This window comes from Malurus melanocephalus, unplaced genomic scaffold (genome assembly GCF_030028575.1).
Source record: "Malurus melanocephalus ecotype Western Australia unplaced genomic scaffold, MMel_1.1 scaffold_120, whole genome shotgun sequence".
NCBI lineage: Eukaryota > Metazoa > Chordata > Aves > Passeriformes > Maluridae > Malurus > Malurus melanocephalus.
The window spans coordinates 728,575-736,631 of NW_026623352.1; positions in this window are offsets into that span (position 1 = coordinate 728,575).

An 8,057-nucleotide genomic window follows, 5' to 3' on the forward strand; every position below is an offset into this window, starting at 1 on the left:
TATCAGCAGCAGCCTGGCTTTAGCAAGGGCCCTGTGGGCTGTAACCACAGGCATCTCTTCCATTAGAGCAGCTCAACTCTGCAGGCCAGGGCTCTCTACAGCCAGCCCTCAGCCCCAGTGCTGCTGCACATTAAATCCCAGCAGAACGTGCCCATYCCACCTTTACACCTTGCCATAATGGTCCATTATTCTGTAATTGTTCAGCCCCTGCTTTGGCTTTGCTCGAGCAGAGAAAGGCAGCTCGGGGGCTGCAGCCCCACCGCAGGAACGCAGCCATCAACACTCACAGACCATTGTTTTGTGTCCAGGAGGTGCTTTGCTGCTCTGAGCTGACGTTTTATTCTGTTTCCAATTAGAAATCCAAGCTGCCCGTTGGATGGGGTGACTCTGACTCTCCAGGCAGCCCAGCAAAGGTTTCCAGTTTGTTCCTGGTGTTGGTGAGCGCACGGAGCGCTGTGTCCAGGTTGAACCGCGCCCCACACAAGGAGCACATCCCCTGGGCACGGCCCTGAGCCCTCAGCTCGGCTGGCTGCCCCCAGGGCCAGTTTGTGGGCTGAGGCTGTGCCATCACCCTGACAGGGGTGTAAAAGGCGCTGCTTGTCTCACTTTTCGCTGGCTGGCCAAGCCACAGACGCTCTCATTCCCCTCTTCATGKCACCCTTCACTGTGGGACAGCCACCTCAGCCCCCCGTCCTTGGCTCTGCCATGGTCACGTTGTCCTTCCTGCAGTGCTAATTGTCCCCAACACCCTGTCACACACAGTGACATCAGTGCACGCCGGGTCCCTGTGGGTTTGRAAGAAAGGACGGGAAATATCAGTGAGGCACCGATGTTTGTGAGTTCAGCGCCCAAAGCGGAGCTGCCCTGTGCCCTCGGGACAGCTCAGACCCGCAGAGTGCCCATCGGAGCTCGGCTGCCCGGCTCGGTCACCCGGAGAGCCACGGCAGTGATGCCACCCTGTGGTGACACCGAGCAGCGGGACGGGGACAGCTCGGGCTGGGAAAGGACCCAGAAAGGAAAGGACCTCAGGTGAATGGATGGCCACATGATCAAAATACACAGTATTAACTGAGAGAGACGTGAAATCAAGGCATTCAGSTGCCATTTATCTATCAAAGATGCACATCATGAGGCTCTCATTTTGCACTGGAACATCACAAGACACAACAAGGTCACAACAATCAAATGGGGACAGCGCTGTGGGGACACGGCACACGGGAGGATGGCACGCGGGTGACAGGGGGACACCGTCACTGCTGCCAGCTCCGGGATAGCGCGTTTAAGAGTGCGGGGGGAAAATATCCCAAAACAACACCTGCACAACAGCAGCAGCAGTGAGAGGAGAGGAGTGATAACAGGGGAGAGGGACAGTCCTGCGGATATCGGGGAGGGGAGGGGAACAGGAGCTACAGGCTCTGGAGCAGAGATTGCCCTGGGTCAGCCCCGGGTGAGGCGGCTGTGCCCGGGGAGGGCAGGGATGGAGCAGGAGATGTGCCCAAAGCAGGACCCCATGGCACAGCACACAGAGCTTCATGGGGACAGTGCCCATGGCAGGGACCCCACGCTGGAGCGGGGAAAAACTGCCATGAGGAAGAGACAAGGAGGGGCGATGAGCTGACCACAACCCCCATCCCCTGCACCCCTCAGGGGAAGGAGGTGGGGAAAATCAGGAGTGAAGCTGAGCCTGGGAGGAAGGGAGGGTTGTGAGAAAGGTATTTCATTATTTGCTTTGATTTCTCACTCCCCTGCTCTGATTTGATTTGTAATAAATTAATTTCTCCAGGACTAATCTGTTTTGCCCGTGACAGTAATTGCTGAGTGATCTCCCTGCCCTTATCTCAACCCACGAGCCTTTCATCACATCTTTCTCCCCCCATTCTGCCTCTCTCAAATCATTTTGAACGGCTGGGCAGGCCTGGACTGCCTCACAAGATCAGAAGCAGAATAGTCCTTGCTTGGACCACTGGTTTATAATTTGAGCTATTTCTGGGGGAAAACTCCAGAAACGGGAGTTTTAGCTTAGTCAAAATTGCACCGAAACAGTTTGCAATTTAATTGCAATTTATGTCGTTCACTTTATGTCCATGGGGCCTGACCAAGTGAAAGCACCTGAAGAGCAGAGGTCACCGGGCACTTTAGGGTCTGTCCCTGTTTCTCGGGTGTCCCCGCTGTCCCGGCGCAGTGAAATGCGGAGCCGGCAGATGGCAATCCAGGCAGGACTGYGGTCCCTGTCACAGCCACAGCCCAACGCCAGCACTGCTGTCTGCCCTCAGCAGCGCAGCAAGAGGGGCAGTGAGTTCTGTCTGTGCAGCCAAACTCCGGGGGAGCTCAGAGYCTCAGCAGAATGTCTGTGTGCTTTAGACTCCGGCCAACCGCCCCCAGTACAGACACCTTGGTGTTATTCCCCAAAATGCCCGTTTCTTCAGCCTTTAACTCATCCCACAGGGCTCTCACTGGCTTTTTCTCAGGCACGGGGAGGTCACAGCAGCTGCACATGGTCCCTGATGACTGGGACTCAGCAGTGTCACCGTGTCCCCCTTCACTCCAGCAATGAAGGCTGGATGCAGGTGGTTTCCTTTGAGCAGTGCCATCCAAAGCACAGCTTTGAGCCCACACACATTGGAATTTCAGGCAGTGCAAATCCAGCTGCACTCAGCCCATTTTCTCAGGTCCCCATGCCCAGGAATTCCTCTTGGCCAGCTCTCGAACAGCTCCTACTTTATGCAGTGAATTKATTTGCTGTTCATATTTCCCTCTTCCTCCAACAGCTTGTGATTAGGGTTTAGATGCAGAAAACATTTTCAATATTGCTTTAAGCAGAGCTCTATTGGATTTTCTAAAGTTGTTAGGGTCTGATRTTCCCTGCAGGGTTGATGTGCTGTCTCTTTTGAATGAGCAGTTCTTGCCCACAGCCACAGGACCAGGTGCCAGGGATACATGAGAACCCCAAGGACTGAAGCTACAGCACAAATTCAGACCAGCCTGAACCCACAGCCTCTTTCTTCATGTTTCTGTCAGTGGTTCAGCTCTGTGCTGACAAAGCCCAGCTCAAGATGCCTCTCTGCTGGCTGTGCCTATGTGAGAAATGTCTGCTCAGATTAGAGTCCAGCCTAATCTTAAATCTATGCTTCTATGTCTACAAAGTGGAGAATTTAGATGTGAAATGGAGAAAATTGCTCAGTCTTCCCAGCACCTGAACAAACCCTAAACCCAGGCACACCTTCACCAACATGAATTTTCTGGAGAAGAGATGAAATACTGAAARATATCCCTCCACAGGGCAAACTAACTGCATGGCAAACACAAAAAAAGAGGGACCTGTAGTGACCATTGGAGTCATTAAAGAGGATCTGAGTGACCTGTCTGGTGAGGAATGAGATTAGAGCAGCATCCAGCTAATTAATGGACAGGAGGTGCATTCACTGAACTACTGACTGAGCTTTTAATCAGACTCTGAGTTGCTGTGYTGCAGGGCTGCTTTCCAACCCCTCACCCAGGACACAGATTAGCAGCAGTTTTATGCTAATTTATGTTGGCTGAAAAGCTGGTGATTTTAGGAGACATTTAGATTTCAGGGAGGAACTACTTATTAATATTCATCTGAGCTCCTATAAATACATTTCTAATCCAGTGCAGGATTTAGTGGGCTRTGGATGGCAGCTGTGTCAGTGCACWCGTTGGATTTGCTGCAGAGCGGGGGTCAYGTTGGGTCAGGGGGTGTTGGAGCAGAGGGAGCCCGTGCTGTGCCAGGGTGGGTACAGCTGTGGGATGGAGCAGCTGGCATTTCTGTGTTCCTGCCACAGGGACAGGAGCTCGGCAAGTCCCAGGACGGGCACACACAATCTCCTGGGCTTTTCCTGTTTCTGCCTTCTCAAACTAACTTCAAGTTACAGAAGAGACCTCAGCTTGTTTTTYGCTTCTTCAGGGGCTCTCTGAGCCTCTCCTTTGCATAACAATTGTTCTCTGTCTTGCATTTCCCAAACATCTTCGTGCATSCCTTTGCCCCAAAGGAATGTAGAGAGCTCCAACCCAAATTACACTTGCTAATATGTAAATTTTGCTAATATGTAAGATTGCTAATATGAAGCAATCACTCCTCACACTTTCAACTTTGCTACTCCCCACCCAARCTCTCTCCAGTTTAGCCAAAATCCAGCTGGATATGGACATCCCAGAAAGTGACACAATTTTCTACAATCTCTCCACACATATCCCCATGCTTCCATTTACTTTCCCATTGATAAGAACCAGTTCCATGATAACTTTTTTTGCTGTGACTGGCCCTTACTGATATCAGCCACAGCAGAAGCGAAGTTTTGCTTGATTTGGCTGCCCTGCTCTGAATTCACTGCAAAATCATGACCTCCAAGACCTAAAGCCCTACATGCAAGGAAATAACATTTCCAGAGCACTGAAATAAAGAACACAAYGTGAGTGAAGCAATACCATTCCAAACAACCACCAGCAAGCTACTCAAGAAGCCGGGAGAGCCTGCATCACACCAGCTGGAAAAAAAGCAGCCATGGGGTGGATAAAAGCAAGAATAACCAGTCCTGAAGTGACAGTGAGCACCAGACCAACATCTGCAAGGAGGAGAGGTGCTACTACACCTTTACAAGGAAGCAGCCTGCTCCACGCCTCAGCCAGGGAACGCTGGAATGGATTCAGATGATGCTAAACAAAGATGTCTTGACTAGCAGTGAGCACGCCCTTCAGAAGGGAAGCAGGCAGCAAGTCACCCTCACAGAACTGTTCCCTGGAGTGAATAGTGTTGGATTTGTGTCTGCARTGACGAGAGCCCGTGGCAGAAGCAGCAAGTGGCAGCCATCTGGAGTGCGAGGTGGCCCCRTGCCAGCATCGCTCCGGTGCTGGGGACTGAGAGCAGGGAGCAAACACAGCACCGAGAGAAGGGAGGAACAAACCCAAGGAGAGCGGCACTGAAACAGCCTGTCATTGGTGTTTGAGAGCCAGCAGTGCTGGTGACTGCAGGGAACATTTATTATTTCCAGTCTGTTTGCTCGCATGAAGGCAGGGGGCGGTAAGTCAACCTGAGAGCAACATTGGGGGTGGAAAAAAAGCTGCCCCTTCCTTCTGAAACCCCAATGAATCTGCACTGGATGAGATGCAAGCAGCTCCTATCCCAGCCGATCCCTGCTTGGCTCTTGATCTCCACCACTCCCTCCCTGTCATCCTCAGCCACTTTGCCATTAGCAGCATCTCCTGGGTTTTAACTGGTTGCCCATCACTTATCAAACATATTAATTACAGAGATGATTGCTTTTATCTGCTGCAGTCCCAGAGAGATTTGGGGATTCATGGCTGGAGAATGCAGTTTGATACCACCTGCCTTGGAGGAGCCAAGGGCCAAGAGCCAAGGGCCATTAACCACTCTGATTTCTAATGGAAAAAACTTTCAAGCTCAATCCACAGCCAGCAACAACAGAAAGCATCTCCATGGGTTTTGTTTCAGGTGGCACCCTCCCTGCAGTTGCTGCATCCCTCTGGAATTGTTGGATGGGGATGCAATGGGGGAAAGTGTCTGCTGGCATTCACAGAGCAGCTCTGCCAGCTACCAGGGAAAGGCTGTGCTCTCCAGGCCAAACCTGGATGATGGTTTTCTTCAAAAAACGTATTTGTCAAAAAATCTGTGCTCTCCAGGCCAAACCTGGACGATGCTTTTCTTCAAAAAAGGTATTTATCAAAACGTCTGTGCTCTCCAGATCAAATGTGGATGATGGTCTTCTTAAAAAAAAAATGTATTTGTCAAAAAATCTGTGGTCTCCAGGCCAAACCTGGATGATGGTTTTCTTCAAAAAAGGTATTTATCAAAAAATCTGTACTCTCCAGGGCAAACCTGGATGCTGCTCTTCTCCAAATATTAAAACTTTCTCTACCTCTCTCACAAAAACCCACTAAAGAAAAGGAAGCACAGCTGAGTGATGAGAGAAAAAGAGTAAGAAATCAGAAATTAATCCCTCTCTGTCTTCTTTACGGCAGAGTCTCCAGGACCTCTCTAGTGAAAAGCACCTTTTTGGTTTCCCTGTGCTGGGGAGAAAGCCATGCTTTGTTGGGATCAGCCATCTAATTAGGAAAGGGGCTGTGTGAGGGAGCAGGTAGCTCAGGAGCAGATCTTTTGTGAGCAAAGCTAATTTCATTTGTGCAAAGAGAAATGTGGAGCTTAGGCTGAATTATCAAGTGAATTATAACACCAGATCATTTGCCTTCRCAGTGATTTAATTATCAAAGATTTTGCAAATGAAGGGAGGGGGGAAGCAGAGGAGGGACAGAGMATTTCCTGAGGGAAATGTCAGCCTGACAGCTGCCTCCCTCACCTGGATACGTCAGGCCAAGGTTGCTGAGGGAAGGTGACATGGGGCAATCATTTGTGATGGAATTCTTCYGTACACATGCACTCCCTGCAGCTGCACCCCTGCAGCACAGCAGCACGTTCCTGTGTGAGGAACTCACCCTGCTCCTCAATGAATCATCCCCAGCACCTCAGACACTTCCACATTTCTCATCAGGCTCACAAAGCAAGYCTTGCTCAGCTGCTAATGAACCTGATGTGCTGTGACAGCCACAAGCAGGGCAACAAAGAGAAGGCTCACGTGTCAGCAGATCTGAGCCAGACCYCCATCTCCACCCCAGCAAGAACAGGATGTGTCTCCCAAAGTGACAGTCGTGATTTCCTCACACAGGAACGTGTCATGCAGAGACTGCTGTGCCAAGTTCTGTTAACACAGGATTCCTTTGAAAAGAGTTATTTATTCTTTTGTGGACCTTGTCTCACCATTAGGCCTGAGATCACCATTAGGTCTGAGATCTTCTGCTTTTGTGGGACAAAGTGCAGGAAGGATTTCCAGATTCCCTTAATTTCTTTTTAAAGTGCTTTCCTGCCTACAGGAAATATTTGATGGGAGAAGAGAGCTTCTGTGTCACAGGTCTTGCACTGCAAAATGTCTGTACATTTTACACAACGTGAAACTACCTTCTGGAATTCAGACACTGGAAATGAAATATCTGAAAATATGGAAGGGCAACAGGCGTTTTATGTGTAGAAAACAATAGTGGTGTAAATCCTTCTTCTTGAAAGGAGGTCAGGTGGTTCAGGAAGATTCTGAGATTTAAATCCCCTTCAGAGGACTCATATTTAAATCAGCAGAGTTGATTACACCCCAGGGTGTTGTGGAGTTCTTCAGTGACTGGACTCTACTGATCCCCAGTGGAATTCAAGCTGCACTCTCACAGTTCTCTGTGATTCACTCAGGTGTTGGCAGCAAACCAGGCAGGGCCCTCCTGCAGGCTGGTGAGATCTACACATAGAAATTCCTGCAGAATGGTGTCAAAATCTCACCAGCTGATGATTCTGAGCCTGCTCCAAGCTCATGGACGTGGAGATTTCCTCACTCTGAAGCAGTGGCCCTCAGAGGTCCATTCCCTTAGGCTGCCATCCCGTTTTTGTKCTCCCATTCATTCCCAGGATCATCTTTGCAGGACTGAGCCCTGCTGAGATCCCCAGATCATCACACACACGCTCTGCACGCTCCTGTTTCAGCTTTACAAAGACACCAGCAGCTCAGCACATTGTTCCCACATTTGCCATTCCTTCTCTTTATTATTTCTTAGCCTGTCATGGGAGGCAGAGCTGGAGCAGGAAGAAATGTTGATAATAAGTTGTATGCAGAAGCAGATAATGTGGCTTGCCCTCCCTATAGCACAGGGCTAAAACCCTTGGAAAAGGAAACGGGGATTTTGCTGGCATTAGTGGATGAGAGAGAAAGCTCTTCTCTCTTCCAGAAGTGGAAATAAAACATTTGAAAGCTTTACAGGGAGCAGCACTAGCACTGAATAGACACTGACACAGAGTTAATATTTCCTAAATCCATTGCCAGAGAAGGGTTCAATGCCTTTACAATTCCAGTGGGAGTCACACAGAGGTTGTGAAGAGTGGGCCTGGCCCAGAATGTTTGAATGTCCCTTAACCTGGGGATGTGGAACTGCTGTTTAAACAACAAAGGGACCTGCCAGAGCAAAGCCCATCCTCAGCAGCAGCCTGG